This window comes from Lissotriton helveticus, chromosome 5_1, assembly GCF_964261635.1.
Source record: "Lissotriton helveticus chromosome 5_1, aLisHel1.1, whole genome shotgun sequence".
In the NCBI taxonomy this organism is placed as follows: domain Eukaryota; kingdom Metazoa; phylum Chordata; class Amphibia; order Caudata; family Salamandridae; genus Lissotriton; species Lissotriton helveticus.
Window position 1 is genome coordinate 1,486,785,709 of NC_136065.1, and position 22,273 is coordinate 1,486,807,981.

The following is a 22,273-nucleotide window of genomic DNA, read 5'->3' on the forward strand; positions in this document are numbered from 1 at the left end:
TCTCTGACTGATCACTCTTTCACTACTTGTTCATTATGCTTTCTCTCTGTAGTTCAAGCACACTAAGGGGCATATTATCAACACAGGCAATAAAATTATCGCTGCTTTTATCAGCAGAAAACTGCCGCAAAAGTAGCTTTAGCGGCAGTTTTCTTCCGCAAAAGCAGCTTTAGCAGCAGTTTTCTGCCGATAAAAGCAGTCATTATCGGCAGAAAACTGCCGCAAAAGCGTCTTTAGCGTCAGATTTCTGCCGATAAAAGCAGCAAAACTTTTATCGCCTATGTTGATAATATGCCCCTATGTTATTTATATTTCTTTGCTGTTTCAATCATTCCTTTTCTGTTACTTCTTCTTTTCTGCATTGTGTTTTTTCTCTCTGTTATTCCAATGTTTTAATCTTAATTTAATCATTCAGTCACATTCTCTACTCTCCTTTTTTTCTTTCACTTCCTTATCTATTTTGTTTTTCTCAATTATACCCTCTTCCATCTTTTCTTCGGTAAATAGATCTATTAAACAGTATCTTTGGTTTAGTCCCTATAGCTGTCTTTCTTTTAACATTACTCTCTGTTTCCTTCCCTTATGCTTACTCTTCTTTTTAAAAAAAAAATGTTTTTGGTTCGCTCCCGGTTCGCGTACCGGGGAGCGAACCGGGAAGCGAACCAAAAGAAATAGATGTTGGCAGATTGCTAAATATTCTACCAATTTCTTTATAAAGGGGAGGTAGTTCTGATAAGAACTTTTTTTTTATTGTTTTTGTTGTTTTATATTTTTTTTATTATTTTTCTGAACATTTTTTTACTTTTTTTGTATTTTTTGAACGGTTTTATATTTTTTTTGGTTTTTTGGGGGGGGAAACGAAAAGGGCTCAACAGGAGCAACAAAAAAAAAAAGAATTTATTCTCTGGGGCGTTTCGGACAATCATGATTGTCGATAGCTCTGTTGATCAGAGTGATGCTACTTTCTCTGTAGCAAATGAATTGGTTACAACGCACGCACACTTGTTTCACTTCCCCGAACCTCACCTGTATATTTGGGACCATCTCCCTCGCCTCTGGTCCCGTCACTTCCTGTACAACTGATCTTCTGGCCATAGAAGGGGGATTATCTTGCTGGTCACGTAACTGTGCAGCACTGTAGTTGATAGGATGCCACCTATCCATATGGCGATGCATAGTATAATTCCCGTAACTGTACTTCTTATCTGTCCCTCTGGACAAATCCTTCTTACAGATCAGGCAAGTTACGTACCGTGCATTGACTTTTTTTTGGCCCCGAGGATATTTAAAAAATTGCCAAATAAAGTTTTCTTTCAGATGAGACCTCCTGGGCTCCTCAGGCAAAAAATGCCTCTCTTCCTGCTGTTCCTCTTCTTCCTCTTCTTCCTCCTCTTGCTGAATGATAACTTCAGCAGGTGGTCCTCTCTTCCTTGAAGGTGGTGGAGGTGGTGGGGGTGCACCAGCTGAAGCTACTAATGAAGCCATTGCTCAGTGATCACAAAGGGTCTTCCTCTCACAAAGATGAAAGTCAGAGTGAGGAAAGAAGGAGGGGTTTTCATCATTTGGGAAAAACAATACTTCTAAACCAATGAAAAGTGTTACTTTTAGGTCACATGACCTAGTCTTACATCATTAGGAAACCAAAAGTGAAATGAACCAATGAAAAGTGTTATTAACAAGTCACATGACCTGTTGTGTTTACGTTACGCGCTTTGCGCCGCGTCCCGGATCGCTTCCGGGAAGCTGTGCTTCGCGCCTCGCTTCGCGTACCGGTTCGCTTCCGGGTATGCTAACGCGGCGCGTCATATGACGTATCACGCGACAACGCGATACGTCACGCTGACGTGACGCATCACGATGTTGTTTTCTAACGCGGCAGTTGCGGAAACGGAACGTTTACCGGTTCGCGGACCGGGTTGCGGCACCAAATTAAGCTAACGGGAAGCTAACCGGTTCGCGGACCGGGAGCGAAACAAAAAAAATAATTTAAAAAAAATAAATTGTATTAAAAACATGTAAAATATATTTTTCGATTTAAAGAAGAATACATTTTAAAGGTTTTGATATTTGCTATTAAAAAACCATTGAAATTCACAGAAAAAACCATAGGTTATAGACCATATATAGTTAGGAATTAGCATTTACAAAACCTTATTTTACTCACACAAAACCATTGAAATTCCATATATAGTTAGTTGTACTAACTATATATCGCGCACCCGCAATCCACTGCTGATCATGTCACATATTACATCATTCATGACATGGTCAGTGACATCACTGATGACATCACTGATGACATCTCAAATGACATCACTGATGACATCACTGATGACAACATCCAGTGACTGTATGTTTCTGTAAAGTTAAAATATGTCTTACATATTGAAGAATGAGTGGATTTATAAGTGTCTGGATGAAGGATTTATTAGGTGCATGACTGACTGTATGAGTGACTGATTAAATGTGTCTCACTGAGTGCATGGGTTAGTGACTAAACTGTCTTAATTTGTGCATCATTATGTCTGTTGTTCTGTAAACTGCTGCATGTGTTGATCAATAGCTATATGAGTAACTATATGGGTTATTGATTGGTTGCCTAAGTATTTGTATGGGAGACTGAGTGTGTGTGTGGGTGACTGGGAGGTGTATAACTCTGTGCATAGATGTGTGAGCAGTTGATTCACTAGATGTATGGGTTCAAAAGTGCATGTGGAAACAGCTGTATGGGCGGTTGACTGTGTGCATGAGTGTATTGGTGAGTGAATGGATATCTAAGTGCTACATGTCAAAGTAAGTACATATGTAAAACACAGTACATGTGAGAGTTGACATATATAAATAACTGTGCATAAGAGCCAGTGAATGTGTGAGTGGCTGTATGGATCATTGTGAACTTGTATCAGGGATTGTATAAGAGAGTAAATATGTGTTAGTATATGTTTGAATAAGTAAGGTGTGTATAACTGTATAGTTGAGGAAATGGAGGTGTGATTGATTCTTTGCATGACTGACTAGGTGTGTGAGTAACTCCATGGATGAGTGACAGTCTGTGAGTGTCTGTTTACACTGAGTGTATCTAAGTTTTTATTAGAGTCTGAAGAGATTCATCGTATTATCACATGAATAATGTCATCAGTGATGTCATCGGTGATGTCATTTGAGATGTCATCAATGATGTCATCAGTGATGTCATCAGTGATGTCATCAGTGATGGCATTTGAGATGTCATCAGTGATGTCATTTGAGATGTCATCAGTGATGTCATCAGTGATGTCATTTGAGATGTCATCAGTGATGTCATCAGTGATGTCACTGACCATGTCATGAATGATGTAATATGTGACATGATCAGCAGTGGATTGCGGGTGCGCGATATATAGTTAGTACAACTAACTATATATGGAATTTCAATGGTTTTGTGTGAGTAAAATAAGGTTTTGTAAATGCTAATTCCTAACTATATATGGTCTATAACCTATGGTTTTTTCAGTGAATATATATATATATATATATATATCAAAGAAAACTCCTCAAAAAAGAAGAAGAGGCCACGTATGGGGAATTCGTGGAGGCAGCTTTAATAGAACACAGTGTAAATGGCGAATGCATTTCGGCTAAATAAGCCTTCCTCAGCGCCAACAATGTCTCAGGATTGCAAACATCAACGTGGATTTAAAAGTCCAGCCACAACCCGATTGGTAGTGGTCCGCTCCACCCCTAAAGCGTGTGCTTGGGCTCACCTGCTGCCGGTCATCTGTAGCAGGCGAACTACAGTTCCCAGAATACTTCGTTTCTTCCAGGTAGGTAACACTGGGGGAAAAAAGAATAGTTCATTTTGCGGCGTGTTACAGGACCCCACAATGTTCACTCCAACACTGCAGCTCCGTTGCCCCCTCTGGTCCCCAAACCGCAACACCCCTCGAAAACAGGAATCCATGTGGCGTGGGCAAGTCTGACAGTGCAGCTCTCCTGCGTAATATATATATATATATATCCAACCACAAACAGCCCCAAGGAGAGCGCACTTTGCATAGTGGGAACTGGTGCCAAGGACGGGCTTATCCTCGCATTATCTGTGACAACAAGGTTCCTTTGGAAAGGAAAACACTGCACTCCAACAAGGTCGCATTTCAAGGATTTATTCCGTGCAATTATTCACCAATGGTGGTTATTGGTGAATAATTGCACGGAATAAATCCTTGAAATATGACCTTGTTGGAGTGCAGTGTTTTCCTTTTCAAAGGAACCTTGTTGTCCCATATATATATATATATGATCGGGCGCATTGCAAGAGATATAGGCGAATGGACTCCACTACTGGGGGAGGAGCTGCGCGCTTTTGAATCAGGAAAGGGCAGGAAACTTAAGCCCAGATACACGCCCGTATCCTGAAACACATGAAAAGGGGGGGCCCTCGGCCCCCCCGCACGCATGGCGGCGCGGCGACCGTCTCCCCCCCTTTCCCCCTTTGGTGTCTCTCGGTGGTGGGGGCGGGCCCTGGTGGGTGCGACCCACCACCGATTGGCCGGCGGCCTCCCTGACCCGGATACCAGGTAGAAGGTCCGGGTCAGGGGGGGCGGGCTACAGGAGGGGCGGGCCGGGGGGGCGTGCCCCCCCCCGCCTGGCCCCTGGAGAATAAAGAGGTGGGGAGCGCCCAGGAGACCCCCTTGTCCCTGGACGCTCCCTCACAGCACCGTGTGCCCCGCGCTCGGGGCTTCTTTGTTTTCCCACCCACCATCCCTTGGAACAAAAGTCTTGTGGCATTCATTATGTCTGGTCTACTGGTAAGTTTGCGAAGGTACTGTCCACATGTCTTACATGGTAGTAGAAATGGATCTGTCGGTATATTTTGATGATGCTTTTTGTTTAGGAATTTTTTCCCCTTTTAGCAAACTGTGTGTGAAGTACTTTTTCTTTGATGCCAAGTGTCTTTAGGCCTTTTTTCCCTTTGTAGCTGTACGGTGATGCTGTTATTTATTAGCCAGTGTAGCTGTCCTTTAGAATTTTTTCCCATAGGTCGTCGTATTTATTAGGTATGGGGCATGCGGTAAGGTCATTATCGGTGAGCACATATTTGAGGTCTGAGGGGGCGGGCATCATCCTATGGAGGTTCCTGCCCAGGGAGAGGGGCCTGCGGGCCACTCCTAGAACTCCAGGGGCAAGGTAATTGATGCTGCAAAGGAGCGCGGGTAGGAGTAGTTCACGCTTTCCTTAGGCTGGTAGCCACCCCGCGCGTGTATACTCATGACGTCACCGGATGGCGCAGAGTAAGGGCCCTCCTTTAGTGGTTAAATGGAGTTCAGGGCGTAGACCGGGCAATTCCCGGGGTAACACTGCGCATGCGCACGTCTCAAGGTGAGGCGCAGCTTGTAGGACCTGACACCGGTAGTGACCTTGCCATATGGCCAGAAATGTACAAAAATCAAGATGAGGATGTTAGACTCGGTTAGGAAACAACATGTATTAGAGTTTTTGTTAAGGTCAGGCTCTCAAACTTGTTGACAAAAAATGTGTATCTAATGTCCTGCTGATTTTTGTATAAATTGTTGATCATGCAATTAAAACCTTTTTTAATTTCATATCTTAATAAATACGGCCGGGCGACTAGCGCCCGCCTTCCAAAAAGTAAAGAAGTCTCGTGTCCACGTTTCTGGGTGTTGGGTGCTGGTTGGGGGGGGGGGCGGCAGCTAGTCACTGACCATGTGCACCTGGCGCTGTTGAAGGCAGAACTGTGCCGAAATGCATTCGCCTCAGAGGGTGTTGTAGAACAACCACGACCTGTGTTGAAGAATAAAGGTGCTTCCAAAGTATTCCCCTGTTGTGGCCTTTCTCTTTCTCGAAGGAGTTTCTGGACATATATATATATATACATATATATATATATATATATATATATATATATATATTCACTGAAAAAAACATAGGTTATAGACCATATATAGTTAGGAATTAGCATTTACAAAACCTTATTTTACTCACACAAAACCATTGAAATTCCATATATAGTTAGTTGCACTAACTATATATCGCGCACCCGCAATCCACTGCTGATGATGTCACATATTACATCATTCATGACATGGTCAGTGACATCACTGATGACATCACTGATGACATCTCAAATGACATCACTGATGACATCTCACTTGACATCAATGATCACATCACTGATGATATCATTCATGTGATAATACAATGCATCTCCTCACACTCTAATATAACCTCTATTACACCCAGTGTTAAATAGAGAGTATAATTTTTGAAACCATTGACACACCAATACTAGTTACTACATACGCACTCACTAATTCCTATGTCTACACACACATTCACTCATACAATCATTCATACATACAATCACTCATCTTTACAACACTATCATATGCACTCATACACCTATACAGACACTCACACTCTGCCACTCATCCATGGAGTTACTCACACACCTAGTCAGTCCTGAAAAGAATCAATCACACTTCCATTTTCTCATCTATACAGTTAAACACAGAACACCTTACATTTTTGAAACATATACTAACACATACTTACTCTCTTATAGAATCACTGATACAAGTACACATTGATCTGCACAGAGTCACACACCTCCCAGCCAGCCATACACACACTCAGTCTCCCATACAAATACTTGTGCAACCAATCAATAACCCATATAGCTACTTATATAGCTACTGATCAACACATGCAGCAGCTTGCACAACAACAGACATACTGATGCACACTTTCAGACAGTTTAGTCACAAACCCGTGCATTCAGTAAGACGCATTTAATCACTCACTCATACAGTCAATCACGCACCTACTAAAACCTTCATTCAGACACTTATACATCCACTCATTCTTCAATATGTAAAACATATTTAAACTTTACAGAAACACATAATCACTGGATGTTGTCATCAGTGATGTCACTGACCATGTCATGAATGATGTAATATGTGACATCATCAGCAGTGGATTGCGGGTGCGCGATATATAGTTAGTGCAACTAACTATATATGGAATTTCAATGGTTTTGTGTGAGTAAAATAAGGTTTTGTAAATGCTAATTCCTAACTATATATGGTCTATAACCTATGGTTTTTTCAGTGAATTTCATTGGTTTTTTAACAGCTAATATCTGTAGCTGTAAAATGTATTCTTCTTTAAATCCAAAAATATATTTTATATGTTTATGAATAATTTTTTTTTTAAATATTTTTTTTTCTTCGTTCCCGCTTCGCGAATCGGGAAGCTTCCCGTTAGCTGACCTTGATGCCGCGAAATAGACCGCGAGCCGGTAAACGTTTCTTTACCGCAACTGCCGCGTTAGAAAACAACATCGTGACGCCTCCCGTCCGCATGGCGTTTCACGTTGTCGCGTGATACGTCATATGACGTGCTACGTTAGCGAACTCGTACGCTTACCGAGTCGCAAAGCACAGGTTTCTGGAAGCAAACCGGGAGGCCCTGCAAAGTGCGTAACGTAAACACAGCAGGTCATGTGACTTGGTAATAACACTTTTCATTGGTTCATTTCACTTTCGGTTTCCTAATGATGTAAGACTAGGTCATATGATCTAAAATGAACACTTTTCATTGGTTGAGAACTATTTTTTTTCCCAAATGGTGAAAATCCCTCCTTCTTTCCTCACTCTGACTTTCATCATTGTGAGAGAAAGACCCTTTGTTACCAGTGAGCAATGGCTTCTTTACTAGCTTCAGCTGGTGCTTCCCCACCACCTCCACCACATCCAAGGAAGAGTGGACCACCTGCTAAAGTTATAATTCAGCAAGAAGAGGAAGAAGAGGAACAGGACGACCTAGATAATCTCCCTATTATGGCCAGAAGATCTGTTGTACCGGAAGTAACGGGACCAGAGGGCAGGGAGATGGTGCCAAATATACAAACGAAATTTCGTGAAGTAAAACAAGTCTGCGTACATTGCAGTGGATTCATTTGCTACGGAGAAAGTAGCATCACTCTGATCAACAGAGCTATTGACAATCATGCTCATGTTTGTCCGAAACTCCCCAAACAATAAATTCTTTTTTTTGTTTTCTTGCTCCTGTTGAGCCCTTTACAATGAATCGTTTTCGTTGCCCCCTCCGAAAAAAAAACAAAAAAAATATAAAACTGTTCAGAAAAATTCAAAAAAAGTAAAAAAATGTTCAGAAAAATAATAAAAAAAATATAAAACAACAAAAACAATTTAAAAAAAAGTTCTTTTCAGAACTACCTCCCCGTTATTAAAAAATTGGTACAATATTTGCAACTGTGCCAACCTCTATTTCTCTTAGTTAGCTTCCCAGTTCGCTCCCCGGTACGCGAACCGGAAGCGAACCAAAATTTTTTTTTTTTAAAAAAGAACAGTAAGTATAAGGGAAGGAAACAGACAGTTATGTTAAAAGAAAGACAGCTATAGGGGAGTAAACTAGAGATACTATTACCCGTAATCCACTGCTGATGATGTCACATATTACATCATTCATGACATGCTCAGTGACATCATCAGCAGAGGATTGCGGGTAACAGTATCCCTAGTTTATTCCCTATAGCTGTGTTTCTTTTAACATAACTGTCTGTTTCCTTCCCTTATACTTACTGTTCTTTTTAAAAAAAAAATTTTAGATCAGTCAGAAACAGTGAAAGTAATGAAATATAAAAGACTACGTAGAATATGAGCACTGTATGCAACAACTTTGACACTTACAGAAGCCTCACCTTCTCCATGCCTCCTACACAGTTCTACATGTACATCATAAATGCAAACAGAACAGAATTAATTATACATGTTAAATGGTTTATTTTTGCTGTTCTCAGAATGTATCAAATTTCACTAAAACAGTGACTTGAAGGTATTCATCATATAACAGCGGGGAAAAAAAAACACAATCAAAATGATTGTGTTTAAAAAACCCATACAACATTACAAATCAGAATTCAGAACTCCTTAAAGTTAACTTACTTTCCATGACGGCCAAGGATGTCCTATGAACAGCTTACACTCTGTTGTGCTGTTATTACTTTCAACCTGCCACTTTCTGAAAGAAAACCTCCATCGTTTTCAAAAACATGTTACATACAATAAATGACTTCTTGCTCTCTACCACAAGTTTGAACAAGGCCAAATCTTGTCAGAGCCATGTATAACTCTTGGATTTCTTGTTAGCCAATCCCGTCTTTTCGCATTTCCGCAACTTTCAGAATTAAAATGTTGAAGATCATTTACACAATCCTGGACTAGTAATATCTTCCCCTTCTTGCTCAATCATGTTCTACATTTCCTATCACACTGATACTGCTTACTATGAAGCAGACTTACACTACCTTTATGACTAGTACAATTATTTAATTCTCTACATCACTTTTAATCACAAAGCAATGTAAAACAGTAGACAGCATTGCAGACTTACATTCCCTCTACTCCATGTTTTGATTGGCTGCTTCAATTAGCTTATAAAAAGAAATAGTTTTTCTGAACTCATTCAAAGTGCACGTATTTCTCAATAACGTCCAGTGTTATGGTAAAAAGTTATGTCTCTGTACTACACTTATCCTCAAGGCCAAATAGTGTAGGAGCCATGAGAACTTCTTGAAATTCCTCAGAGCACATCCCGAGATTCTTTCCCTAAAATTTTGGTTTTAAAAACACCAGGTAAGAGTTTTTAAGGTCATATGGCAATTTTTTTTTAAAAATTAAAACAGAATCATTGCAGAATGACCAGCCATTTCTACACTTTAAATAAGCTGTATAATGTCCTGATGTTATTGAAGGACCATCATGATATATAATTGCTACAGTTACAAAAGTCCTTCCTGATATTGACAACTGTGAAGCCACAAAATTTTTAATTAAAGTTGTCAATTTTGTTCCATCAGGCCTACATCGTTGGAACATTAAAATGACATACTGGCCATATGTTCGTATAAATAATGTGGACATCATTTCAGATTTACATTGCCTACACTCCATATTGTGATCAGCTGCTTTTACTAGCTTATTAAAAGAGACTGATTTACTGTCTGGCAAAGTTAAATATATAAATCTTTCTGAGTCTACACTAGTACTACTTGATACCCTACAGTTCTCGCAGTCATGCTGCCATTGATAAGAAAGCCCAAACAGGTGATCTACATCTACACCTTCAGCATGCAATACATCAAGCATATACATTAAAAACTCCTGACAATCTTGCTGACTATTTTGAGAGAATTGTGTTTGGCCTGAACATCTGTCTAACAGATTTCGAATTTCAGACACACTTTCTATGTTTGTTCTATCAGTGCTACATTTCTCTAACACAGAATTTAACAAACTGCAAAATCTTTGATCAGAATTGACCACAATCTCTTCTTTTACATTTTGTAGAGAAAACAAAACATTAACCACTACATTAGCATAGCAGTTGACACCAGAACTGTTTTCAAATTGAAAACCAACAACATCTTCAACAGAATCCTTTTTGTTTCTGCTTATAATTTCAGGTTCATCGACTTTTCGTCTTTTTGCTACAACCTCCCCAGTATTGGTCACATTTCTTCGTTTCCGGCCTACCACACGTTTCTCAAACAAAGGATACTGAGGCAAATGTGGCGCATACTCTCTTCTCAACCTATTGTATTCCTTAACACAATCTAGATCCGCACAAATGTTTGTGACATCACACTCAATCAAGTACAATCCCGATAAAGTCCTAACTCGTGACAATGCCACATATGCCATACCCTCCTTGAACACAGAACTGCCAATATTCACCAATGCACAGTCTACACTTAAACCTTGCGATTTATGGATTGTCACCGCATATGCCAAGCAAACAGGAAACTGCTTACGACGAACATATAAGTCTTTTACAAGCAAAAATCTAGCAGAACAACGAGCAATTAGCTGTACTTCCTCAATGCCATCAAATTTAATTTTTAAAAATTCAATTCCATCTCTATTTCTGTATTTCACAAAATCAACAACATTACCCATTGATCCATTTACCAGACCTCTTTCAACATGTAAATTCCTTCTTAAAATTATACGGCAGTTCAAGCACACATTCAGAGTCTTTTCAAAACCCGCAGTTTTAGATATACTCTTCTCTAATGAATCCAATTTTGTTTTCAGATTCTCAGACAAAATAATTGTTGATCCCATATGCTCTACTCTGTCAATAGCTTCCAATTTCACAATCTCTTGCTTTTCTAAATGCAACATTTTGTTGTTGAATTTGGCACATTCTGCAAGAGTTGGCATCAAACATATTCCAGATTTTTTCTCAGTAACTTTCTGAAAAATATTCTCAGGCACAACATCTTCGTCTGGATATAAATTTGTCAGTAATCGTGCATGTAAAGCTTCTTTCCCATGCTCGGTCACTTTTCCAATTCTAACATCTTGTAGAATAGTCTTGTAAACTTCATCCTTTGCCTGACGCATATTTTCATGCAGTTCAGCATAATTGAAGTTTAACCATATATTGACGTTGCCAATACTCCCTAAGCACTTCCTGGTATCTTCATGCGTGAGCATTTTGAACACAGGTTGCCCTTTCACTGGTGTCAGCTGCAGAAGATCTCCGAAAACAATGATGTGTTTGCCACCAAATAACACATCATACTCTGTTTTGAGAACTTCTTGCATTCTCAAATGCACAAAGGCAAGCATGACATTGGAAACCATGCTTACTTTGTCAATGATAAGAAGTTTCATTTTCCTCAAGACTCTTGAAACTTCAAAACAAGCATCTCCAGATAGCTTGTGATATTCTAATTTGTTGTCATGCTCCACTGGCAGCATCAGTAAACGATGTAAAGTAATCCCTTTAATGTTATGTGCTGCCAGTCCAGTTGGAGCGGTGACAACACAAGACAGCGATGACTCTGTCCTTTCCTGCAAATAACATGAAATTGCTTTAATAAGGAAACTTTTTCCAGTTCCCGCTTCTCCACTCACGTACAGTCGGACAGGCTTCAACGACGTACATGAGCACTCTTTCTTGTCATGACTTAATCCATGATCAATTTGCATGGTAAGTTCGTCATATATTTTCCTCTGCTCAACGTTGAGTTGTCTTTCCAACTCTTCTAAGTTAACCGCATCCTCCTGAGCATGTGCCATGGCTCTTTCCACTTCATTCATAGCAGTGGCAGCTTCATTTTCGATAAGAGGTCCTCCTAGTGGATCCTGACTCAATGAAGCAGAACTCTGACTGTCCTGAGAACTGTCTCTGGCAATCTCGGCTGCAATCGTTGCTTCCTGCTCAATTTCCACATTCAACATTTCTACATATTTGGGAAAAGCAGGACATTCTATGGTCTCCTTGGCAGCATTGAATGAGTCTTCGTAACAAAGGAAATCTCCAAGCAGTTCCTCTTCTGCACGCCAAGGATAAAAAAGTTGCAAAAGTGCTAAATAGAAAAACTCCTTTTTTACAGGAGATTCGCCACTCAATTTTCGATGGTTTATCAAGTGGCATTTTCTTTGCTTGACCAGACATCCCTCACTTCCTATTACAGCATACACTCCTTTCTCAGTATCTTCTTTGATGTTCCTCTTGAATATGTAATTTTGCAGAACCTCATACAGACAAACATTCTCGAGGTGACTGCTTCGATTTGGATAATATGTATCCAACATGTTGCTCTTCAAAATGTCGGTACTGTTTGGCTCCTTTTCCGCCAAATACTCAATTTCCCGCACAGGTTTCAGAACTCGATTACGCGTTGCAGCAAGACCAACACTCGCCCAAACGATACTCCTGGACTTGGCATAGAGACTTGCTGAAGACAACCGGTCAGAACATTCGTAAGCTCCGATTTCTCGATGCGACAACATCTTCAGACTGAAACTGTACAACTTCTTGCTGAGGCTCTTTTCATGGGAAATGTCCTCCCACATATCCTTCAATTCTGTCTTCTCTTTTTTGGTGATGTAAGATGTCACATACCGAGCCACAGCCATACAGTTATCAGCCACAAACTGTATATCCATGTTAGAATTCCACATGGACAAAATCACCGGGTTGTAGTCGTTGATGTACTTAGACTCTTCGTTCCTCTTCAAATTGTATGTGTTTTTAGGTGATTTCTTCATCACATTATGTCGCAGCGAAGACATCAAACTGTTCACTCTTCCTTTAGAAATCACCGATCGTGGAAAGCCGAAACGACATTTGGTGTAGAACTTGTCTTTGTTCCGGAATTTACGACGACAGTACTTTCCACATCGATGGCTTTGGAAACGTAGAACTTTTTCTCTTAGGCTTTTTTTCTCCTTTGCGTTTGGAACAGCACACGTAGAATACTGTTCTATGAAACTCATCACTGAGTCGTCTGCATCCGTTCCAAATTTAGGTGCATCCTTGATCCACAGCAACATATGTATATGAGGAGCACCTCTTGCTTGGTACTCCTTCCTCCAGAAGAAATCCAACACCTCTCCAAGAGGTGGATTCTTCTTATTCATGATGAAAGACATCATACCTTCAAATCTATGATTGAAGTACCTACATACATTGACTGGATCCAAAGAGCACAGTTCTCCGGGTGTCTTGAATTCGATGTTTTCTACGTTAGCATTTGCCTCTCGTAGAAATTCAAGTAAGTCTTCCCAGCCATACTCAGCACAGCTCAAAGTGAGGAACCATGTGGGAGTTCCTAAGTTCCTCAGCATACATTTTAAATCACCATGACGACGGTACCAGTACTCATTAGTACCACGCTGACACGCCATGAGATTAATCAGGTGAGAATCCAAAATACTGTCTTGGACATTGACTTTATCCATAAAGTCACTTGCCAAGATGTTTTGCATGTGTATACCACTTTTCAAGATGTGGTTCACTGCATATGACAGTCCAGACAGATCGCTTTCAAACAGGAGATGAAACAAATAAGGAATGCATTGTCGAAACCTAGGATCTCCTGCATACAATCGCAAAGTCCGGTATTCAGAAGCAGGAATTTGATGAGGTCGCTCATCATATCTTCCTCCCTGACCTGTTGGAAAAAGCTGTGGGAAACACCGAGCTTCCAAACTTTCCTCCCAAACACTAATGGGACTCCCTTTCGCTTGTTTCATTTGAAACAACTCAATAGCATTCCCCATGACTTCCTTGGAATGCAAAGGATGAACACTATAATGTTCATATATTTCTTCACTAGTACAGGGTTCTACTTTCTCAATTTGACCAGCACACAAATCGCTATCCTCTTCCTCACTTACTTCCTCTTCTGCAACATATACATTTTTATAGTATTTATTATATTTTTTCAAATACAATGTTGCCCTTTTGACTTTCCTAACATCTACTAAATCTTGCCATATTTTCTTATTCTTTGTCGGAACCCCATTAACTAAGATAACAAGAGGTTCCTCTTCCACTTTTTCTACTCCAATTGTGTTAATGTTTTTCTTCAAATCTAGAGGCAAATAAACAACTCTTCCCTTTAATCCTCTCTGTAAATCTGATGGAGGCAATTTCCCTGTCTTTGGCTCCATTCTTACAATAGCCTGAAAGGGATGGATACTTTGAATCAAAATAGATTCATAAGTATTTAAATCCTTCAATTCAGAAGGAATCTCAACCAATTCCAGATTATTATGAACTGCTCTAGCAGGCATCTGGTTTTGATTTAATTCGTTACAACAATAAGTACACACACGTTGATCTAATCCCAAATCAAAACAATTTTCTACCATCAAGTATGTTGTAAAATCCTTCCATTCACTATTATTTTCCCTTTCACTTTTTCCATATAAATCCACTAACTTAGTCTGATTCTTATAATAAGTGCGTCGACAACACACACAAGTGAAATTTGGCCTCTCACTTGATTTCACCTCAAACGTCGCAATTTCCCTCTGGAAATTATCTGTACTGGAAACCTGTACACTATCTTCCACATTACTCTCTTCTTCTTGGTCAATTTCAACATTCTCCTCTTTACTTCCAAAGTAACAAAACTCAATTTCTTCACATATATTCTTCACATCTATTTCAGAACCATGCAAAAGAGCAGCGCATAATTGTTTAAGCATAATTGCTGGACTCTTAGCATAATACAACATTCTAACTAATTTCCTCACTTTATTATGATGCACTGCTAGCATCCTGAAATGATGAAAAACACTCTGGCATACTCTCCTGGAAAGACAAGCCAGTGAATGACCATGCAAACCTATCACTTCTCTCACTCTGCAAGGATCTAATTCTTGCAACAACTTCATTTTCTGCTTCAAACTTTTCTTACTAAATGACCGTATAAAATCACAAAGCAAATTGATGGAATCCTGTCGTACACTGCAAATACTACTACACTTCCAGGTGTACACAGGACCCTTAGGACGTCTCCCTAAAACCTCATTACCTAACACCTCTTCTATCTCTGTTCTCACAAGTTTTTCTTTTTCAACTGGACAACCATCTTTCACTTCATAAGCTCGACCACTGGTGTCAACTGCATGCACCAAATCATTATCCTGGAAATAACTCTCCTCATTAAAAAATGCCTCAGAGCTTGAACTATGCATCCATTCTCCAGAAAAAACTTCACAAAAATTACTACGATTAACTATTCTCTTCCATCTACTATTTCTTTTGAAATCATAAATTACCTTGTTTAGCTTCCTAATTCTATTGATTGTCAAAATAAATAACTTACGTTTAATTTCAAATGCCTGATCAATAACTTTCTCAACTATTTTTTTTCTCTTATAAAAAAACACTTTCTGCTGACCTTTCTTAATATTTTTTAACAAATTCCCAATTATCCTGTTGCGGAACATTCGTTTACGAATATCCCTAAACTGTTGTTTCCTTCTACTTTCATGCATAGAGTTATCTCTTACTCTAGCAGTAACATTTCTCATTGGCCTTTCCTTACCATTTGAATTCTTTCTCCTTTTCTGGACTGAAACATTTTCTGTAGTAATATTTTTTTTACTACACATATTTCTTATGACTGTTTTTCGACTCTTACCCTGTGCTTTCTTGGTGACTTGACAAATCTTTTTGTTAGAGGACTGCTGCATTATTCCATGGTCCTGCTGTCTTTGACGTTTTGCAGCCTTTCTTACTCTTTCTTTGCTAGGCATCCTAAAATCTTGAAATAATCTGCAGTTGAATCTGTGGTAAAATATAATAAAAAATGTTATTAACCACTATTACCCAACAGTAAATTAATAACAGTCATCAAAAACTTAACACACTACTTAAGTATATAATATACTGAAGCCTATCTCCAATTTTTCACTGAACAGGACTCATCTCTTCTTAACCTTGGATAAACCTCACCTACTCTGTGTCCCCTGCACATAATTAAATGTAAAGGGGCAGATTTATATTAACTAGCACATCCCCAGGGATGCACCAGTTAACGTGCACCGCTGCTCTGCCACCCACGGTGTGCCGCATTTACAATCAGATAGGACAAAGCTACATCAAAACCCTGCGCCTGCTTGAAGCAGGCATAGATCTTGACGCAGGTAGGCTGAAAGCTAAAGCAACAACTAAGTGTCGTGTGCAGAAGTTACAAAAAAGGAAAAATGGCGTTTAAACCAGTAATGAGACCATGCTAACGTAATACAGAGTAAAAATATCCAGGATCTACATCAGTTTGGGGTTCACGAACCTGGCAGGTACAAGGCACTGAGGCTTTCCACCGTGCATGTCTCATCCCAAAACATATGTTGTTTGTGAATGAAACAATTTCCCAGACCAAATGCTTTGGATTGGCTACTTCTAAAAAATTAAACACCCCTACTATCCCGGAGTTAGAGGAATATGATGGTTGGAGTAATTTTACTCGTTGTCTATTAAAGATTTACAGGCCCTACTCCGTAATTCTTCCTTTAACATTTCCAGTATAAATCCAAAAGGTTGACTGCTTTGGCAACGTGCCTTATCCACGGTTTAATAACGCTGCCTTTTGCTTTATATAAGTTTTCAAATTGTATGAAATATATACCAATAGGTCGTTATTAACCTTTAGGTAGTGGTTTTCTTCATGAAGTCTGGTCGCTTCCATACACATACAGATTTTCAAAGATGATCAAGAACTTTATCTGAATGGAGAGGAATGCACTGAGACGCCAGATCATTCACTAATGTGTAGGCACATACAGTTACACGGTTCATGCAACAAACACCGACCAAATATGGCTTGCGTGTTGCAAGGCACACCAGTTCCTGCTATCATCCCCACGTTCAAGTTCTTGGAAAATGGTAGTTATTTGATGCTCAATAATGAAGATTGTTCTGGGTTAATTAAAAGTATTCATTTTATCGTAACAGTAAATGAACGGGTTATTTGCTGCAGAAATGTTCTATTTCCTCCCACACATGAACATAGGGAGTTTTCAATCTGGCCACAAATACCAACCTTGGGAGCACATTTCAACGGCATGGCAAGAATAAGAGCTATTTTGTCTCAGAGAGAGGTGGCCTTGAGTTCGGCCCGTGAAACTTTCGTGCTTCACACAGCGAACACCCGTACAGAGGTGCAGACCCTTTTAAATACAGATTCGCCTTTCCATTTCAGCAAGATGGTTCGGACTATCTCTAACGCGTCCTCCACAAAGGGCCTGGCGCACTTTTTTAAAGTTGTTACCAGTGGTCTCGTGACTTCATTTGAGAAAATCTTTGGAGTCATCCCTGCTTTCTTACATTCTATTTTTTCCACTCTGCTTCGTGGATTCCCATTTTTACTTGCATTACCAGCGGACGCTCTTGTGCTTTTTTACATTTTTAAATATGGATGTCCCTCCTGTGCAAGCTCCCGCCCTGCAGCTGCTGACACTGTTCCGCAATCGCATGCTAGAATATTATGGCACAATGCCGTTGGCGATATTAAGCACGGCATATGGATTATCTTTTCTATGCTGATGTGATTCCTTCAAATCTAAGACACTAAAGTATCGGCACGCCCTAAACCAACACAAAGAGACCTCCTTAGCAAATAATATATTATGTGTATTAGGGAGGGTGAGATATAAGCAGCCGCGGGCCGTGGAGGGAGTTACGGTGGGGCAGGGATGCGGGGAGGGGGAGGGGCAGGGTGGAGCCCTCTCCACCCTGCCCCTCCCCCTCCCCGCCTCCCTGCCCCACCGTAACTCCCTCCACGGCCCTCGGCTGCTTATAAGTGTTGCTAACTCTTATTCATTTACAGCATGTTAACATACTGTCACCATTCGCTTTTTATGTACTATTGACTATGCTGGTAATTTTGCTACTGATAATATGTGTACTTGTATAATCTAAGATACTACGCCTGAGAAGACGGCATTAGTAAATAAACATTTCAAATACACATGTGTTCTTCTTAACTCCATGTTCTCGTTTCTAAGAAATATATAACGACCGACTGTTCATGAGTTCCACGTATCCTGAGGTACTATAAGTTCATATTCTGGATTGTCTAAACATTGAGAGTTTGTTATATCCAATGTGACAATGTACCTAGCTTGCTAAGGGGTTTTGATTACTAAGGTGAGTTTTGGGACACCCTAATTCGCCGAGGTTCCAATCCTCTGTCCACAGTTCTGTGTCAGAACAGAAACCCTGCGACAGGGGCACCCCTCAACCTTACTGGAGCTTCATCACACTTGCGATACAACTCCAGCAATGCGCCAACTTTACGGCACAAATACGTCACGCATCTGTGCTGTTTTTGCCCCATGATGCGCCGCATTGTAAATGCAGCACACCATGGGTGTCGGAACAGCGGCACAGAATGACTAACACATCCCTGGTGATGCGCCAGTCATCATAAATCTATCCCCATGCTTCTTATCCTGTTAGAGATAAACCGCCATATGTATCATCAAAGTTTTTTGCATTTCCTAAATAGCGAACTTTAAGGAATAAATAGCGATTCTTTACCATTCCTAGTTTGCGATGACCTATTTGCTAATTACAAATTACCCATTCATTTCCATGCAGCAGGAGGCCCATAGGAATGAAGGTGCAATTTGCGATTAGCAATTACCTCATCGCAAATTACGAATTTTTCCGACGGTGCAGGGGTGTCTCAAGAACACCCTGCTGCACCCCTGAAAAAGAAATTTGGGGTCATATGGCGCACATAAATTTTGAAAACATTCCTTTACCTCAAAAACGATTTTCAACTCATAATTTGAAAACACTGCACATGGGGAAATGACTTAAAATGTCCTTAAGACACATAAAAGCATTTTTTGATTGCCTTTGCAGCATGTTTCAGTCACCTTTAACATGCCTATGTAACGGAAACATTCAAAATCTAAATTTGCCATGCACAGGTGGGAGCATATTTACAAGCAATTTGCTCCACAGACAAACTTCTTACATTGAAATGGGAAAAATAACATCAGAGACTCTCAATTACCTTATAAAGAAGCAGACACCATTATGTCCTTCTCATCAATATTAAAACCATTGCTTTTTCTCAAAAACGATTTACAAGTCATAATTTGAAAACACTCCACAGCTCCTATGCACATAAAAGCCCTGTCAGTACTAATACTTCACATTTTCTCCAATTACAATTTCTCAAAGAAACAAAATCTATTTGTGAAACACTTGAGACAAAGCAACATTTGAAAAACACAACTTTCTTCATAATTTTCTCCTTAAAGCACACTATTTTCTATCTAAATTAAAGAAATCTTTTCTCACCTTAGCAAATACTTTGAGTTTCAAAACAGTCTCAGAAACACACCAATTTGTCTTCAGCAGAGCAAAAGGTATGCACTCCAGAGTCTGCAGCTATCAAAAGCACAGAAATGCTGTAATTCCTCACACATATCTCTCATGTCACCCAATCAAAACTCTTCCCTCACTTTTTTTCAAAGCAAAACCCTTCCCCCCTCTGCCCCCTCTCTGCTTTTTCTGCATAGCAACCACCTCTTGCAAGACCTCTCACACAACAATGTTGCAATTGAACTCTGAACTCTCAGTGCACCTGCATATCCAGAGCATTCTTTCATTTAATGATTTTTTCTTCGCCACTCAAAATACATCTTTCAACGAACTCATCCATGCACACTAACTTTCTGTTTTCAGCAATCAAAATCCACCAATCACTCTTACTGCTTCATTAACACAGAAACTCCTCAGTTTTTTTCATTTTACACTCTCATTTTTTCAACTGCCATTTCATTGCCACACTTCATCTGACTGCAGCAGAACCTTCTCTCACCATGTTTTCTGTCTGGATTGTTGGACATAGTTACATATATTGGGCTCAAAGGTACGCTGAAAACAGGAATTTACCTAACCTCAATTTACAAGATGTGGAAATTAAGTGGTTTGGCCACAGAGGATTAAAATGTCACCAATTGATACCATTGGTGAAAACCTTTATGCATTTGCCAAAACCTGACCTGTTAATTGTGCACTGTGGAGGTAATGATTTGGGCACTTTGACTGGGGTAGGTCTGGAAATGCTTTTAAAGGACACCTTTGAGCAATTGATGGCACTTTTTCCTCAGACTGCCTTGGTATATTCAAATATATGCCAAAGACAGAAATGGAGGTGGTCGAACCAATTTTGTCCACAAATTGAGAAATCGAGGAAGCATGTAAACAAATCTGTTTCAGCTTACATGAGAGACCATGGAATGGGCTCCCTGTACAACAATAACTTGCGTTACTACATGCAAGATATCTACAGAGGAGATGGAGTTCACTTCTCAGATGAGGGCAACAGAGTTTTCACTCTGAATTTAAGACTGTGCATTGGTACCTACTTATAAGTACCTAAATGTACCATAAACCCAAAAGCTCTTCTCAGAGCTACCCTACATCTGATCACTCACAATTATTATTTTACTCTAACTTTTTTCACTAATTTTCAAGAAAGTACGCTCCCCAGAACGCTTCCCGGTTCACGAACCGGGCGCACTCCACGCAAACAAACTAAAAAAACGGTATATTTTTTTTTGCCCTGCGAGACCCTTTCAAAGCCTCCACATCAAACCTAGGGGGTCAGGGACGATCTACTATGCCCCCTTATGGTCATTTGCCCCTTCGCTTTGGCCTCCTCTTGTCTCTCGATCCTACCGAGAGACAAGATGGCGGCCGCTACGGACTGTTTGGAATGTTTACAGACGCCGAAAAACCAATCAGCTTCGCAAACCTCCGTAACGCGAAAAGTACGCGAAGCGGAGCGCTGTTACAGATATATATCTTTTTTTGAACGTTAATTTCTCAAAATCCACTGGAGCACATATATTGAGACCTAGCAAAGGCACATCGGGCTACCAGTCCCTACAATTTTGCCAAGTTTCGTGCAAATCCACTCAGCCGTTCGATTATTATTATTTTTTTTTTTTTTTTGCCCCGCGGGGCCCTTTTAAAACCTCCACATCAAACGTAGGGGGTCAGCGAGGATCTACTATTCCCCCTTATGGTCATTTGCCCCTTCGCTTTGGCCTCCTCTTGTCTCTCGATCCTACCGAGAGACAAGATGGCGGACGCTATGGACTGTTTGGAATGTTGACAGACGCCGGAGAACCAATCAGCTTCGCTTCACAAAGCTCCGTTGCGCGAAAAGTACGCGTCCTGGGACGCTGCCAGGTCCGCTGTTACAGATATATATCTTTTTTTAAACGTTAATTTCTCAAAATCCACTGGAGCACATATATTGAGACCTACAAAAGGCACATCGGGCTACCAGTCCCTACAATTTTGCCAAGTTTCGTGCAAATCCATTCAGCCGTTCGGGCTAAAAGTGAGGCCAACCGCCCTATGGAAATTAACATGTGAAAAACGCGTTTTGGGACCCCCCTTTTTTCTCGGCCCCCCCTTGACGAACCCCCCCAAAATTTTCAGGGTCTGCTCAGAAACAAAATGTGCCATTTTCCTGAAAATTTCAGCCAATTCCGTCCACAAACGCCAAAGTTATTAGACATAGAATTTTCAAAAATCCCATAGAAAAAAAATCCTAACTATATATACCTACTGGCGACCGCCAGTAGGTAATATATATATATATATATATATATATATATATATATATATATATATATATATTCTTCAAGGTACATAGATGTGGAGTGATGATTCGTTGAATCGGAAATCTTTACTCTCCTATATTCACTACCTTTGGATATTTTACCACCTGATACTTTGACAGTGATATTCGTGTGCCACAGTATTCTTGTACTCAGTGCTCCAGAGTACATTCCAAATCTACCTGCTGACCACAAGCTGATGATCCTTCACCCTGCTCTATGTGATTCTGCCCTACTGGTTCCCACCCTTTTCTGCTACCACCACCTTTCGGGATCACACTCAC